This window comes from Somniosus microcephalus, unplaced genomic scaffold (assembly GCF_052327205.1).
Source record: "Somniosus microcephalus isolate GS21.2 unplaced genomic scaffold, FLI_Smic_1.0 unresolved_chr1, whole genome shotgun sequence".
In the NCBI taxonomy this organism is placed as follows: Eukaryota; Metazoa; Chordata; class Chondrichthyes; order Squaliformes; family Somniosidae; genus Somniosus; species Somniosus microcephalus.
Genome location: NW_028225179.1, coordinates 50,582,879 through 50,585,367, shown reverse-complemented (window position 1 = coordinate 50,585,367; position 2,489 = coordinate 50,582,879). Strand labels below are relative to the sequence as shown.

Below are 2,489 nucleotides of genomic sequence, written 5' to 3'. Positions count from 1 at the left end.
TGTTCACTATACTTCCAAGTTTTGCGTCAGCTGCAACTTTTGAAGTTGTGCCCTGAACACCCACGCCCAATCATTAATATATATCAAGAAATGCAGTGGTCCTAGAACCGACCCCTGGGGAACACCACTGTATACCTTTGTTAAGGAGAATTTCAGTACTAAGGACTTTGCAAAGACTGTCGGGATACTTGACATTAAACTGGTTGACAAAGGGGCCCCCTGAACTCGCACGTAGGCTGGGATGAGATAATGCCAGCTGCAGTTTTGTTATTGAACGATTGTGGTCACCTTGCGACGGAAAATAGGTTGGACTTCTGCTTCTCCTGTCTGCGGTTAAAGGACCCGAAAAAGGTTTTAGGCCTAAGGTCCATCGCTTGCTTAAAATAGGTAACCACTTTAGATGTCACGGGGTGTCGCTAGGATTATGTAATCAACCGTCTAAGTTGTTTTGACCTCTGTATAAAGGTAAGCGGCTTGAGTGTACAAAACGAGAAGTGTGGCGATTGCACACCGGGTGTACAGCTACTTCTCCCAGAGCTCTGCAATAAAGCATTCTTTTACTTTGCCATTCACTCGTGGTCAGAGTTTTATTTGACTCCAAAGGCTTCTGTTGGGATCGTGTCGACCTAGAATATCACCTGGTCCACGTAGCCCCAAATTAGCTACAACACCTTCCTCAAGTCCGAAATGCAACATTTCAACACAACTCTCAGTTTCCTGTACTTAGCCAATTTGCTATTCATGCTGCCACTGTCCCTTTTATTCCATGGGCTTTAACTTTGTTGGCAAGTCTATTTTGTGGCACATTGTCAAACACCTTTTGAAAGTCCATGTACACCACGTCAATCGCATTGCCCTCATCAACCCTCTCTGTTACCGCATCAGAAAACTCTCTCAAATAGGTGAGAGAGTTATTCAACAATCAGTGAGCGCACCACATTACTTAAACAATGTTCCGATATAAAATTTTAAAAACTACTCTCCAGCAGGAAAACTTAGAGTGTAATCAAAAGAAACAAAAAAAGCCAACCTAATTCTGAAAATAATTATTGCCCCAAAACTGGATATTCAATCCTTGAAACACTGCCCTGATATAAACTCAGGACCGCACACTGTGAAAGCTCAGTGATCCCGCCGTGATTCAAACACACAGCATTTTACTGCAAATGCAGATACACTGGCGTTCCGCCACTAGGTCCACAGTTTACAAGTGACGCCGAATCCAGAGAAGGTAGATTGGTGCGGACCGCTGCCCGGGCTCTCGGAGTGCGAGAGGTGGATGCAGCAGCAGCCAGACTGCCTCAACAACAGCGCAGGTTCCCCGATCTCTAATCCAGCCACTGCCGGCGGAGACCTGCTTGAGGCATGCCTGGGAGCCGTTGAAACCAGTGGCTACAAGAGCAGGTCAGATGCTGGGTATTCTGTGGCGAGTGTCTTACCTCCTGACTCCCCGAAGCATTTCCACCACCTACAAGGCACAAATCAGGTGTGTGATGGAATACTGTCCAATTGCTTGGATGAGTGCAGCTCCAACAAAACTCAAGAAGCTCGACACCATACAGGACAAAGCAGCTCGTTCGATTAGCACCCCATTCACCACCTTAAACAGTCACCCCCTTCACCAGCGGTGTACGGCGGCTGCAGTGTGTACCATTTACAAGATGCACTGCAGCTACTCGCCAAGGCTTCTTCAGCAGCACCTGCCAACCCCACGAACTCTACCACCTCGAAGAACAAGGGCAGCAGGCACAAAGCAACACCATCAACTCCAAGTTCCCCTCCAACTCACACACCATTCTGAGTTGGAAATATATGATCGGTCCTTCATCGTCGCTGGGTCAAAATCCTGGAACTCCCTCTCTAGGAGCATTGTGGGAGTACTTTCATCACACGGACTGCAGCGGTGCAAGAAGGTGGCTCATCACCGCCTTGTCAAGCACAATCAGGGATGGGCAATAAATGCTGGCCTTGCCAGCGATGCCCACGTTCCAGGAAGGTATAAAAAGAACAGCTATGCCACGCACAATGCCACTTAATAAATAAAGGGATTGTTGATGAAGCGCTTGACCTGATCAACGTTCCCTCCATTATCATTTTTTCATTTTGAACTTTGCAGCGAGCATTGATTCGGACAACAACAAAATTAGCACAATTTATGACAGCGGTGGGATTCGAACCCACGCCCTCGAAGAGACTGGAGCCTAAATCAAGCGCTTTAGACCGCTCGGCCACGCTACCACGCCAGCAATGCCTTAGTTTTGATACTGGTGACTGATAATTGAAAGCTGGCTCTCCTGTTGCTTTTGATTTGAGCCAAGGGCTTTGCAATGAGACATAAGGATTTAAAAGAGCTTTCGGAGGTGTGTTCATGGAGCGAGGTGGTTGAGAGATTAAGGTGGTGGTTCACTAATCGTCTGTGCTCTACACGCATTGTTTCGAATTCTACAATTATTGCATTTAAGACTAAATATTTTCCCCCTTTTTTCAAC

The 2,489-nt window shown here is 46.8% G+C and overlaps 1 non-coding gene across 1 annotated transcript; it reads right to left on the bottom strand.

The window, feature by feature from the left end:
- Positions 1 to 2,156: 2,156 nt before the first annotated feature.
- trnal-uag (transfer RNA leucine (anticodon UAG)) lies at positions 2,157 to 2,238 on the bottom strand. Its single transcript has one exon. It is a non-coding gene; the product is annotated as a tRNA-Leu (tRNA).
- Between the last annotated feature and the right edge of the window lie 251 nt (positions 2,239 to 2,489).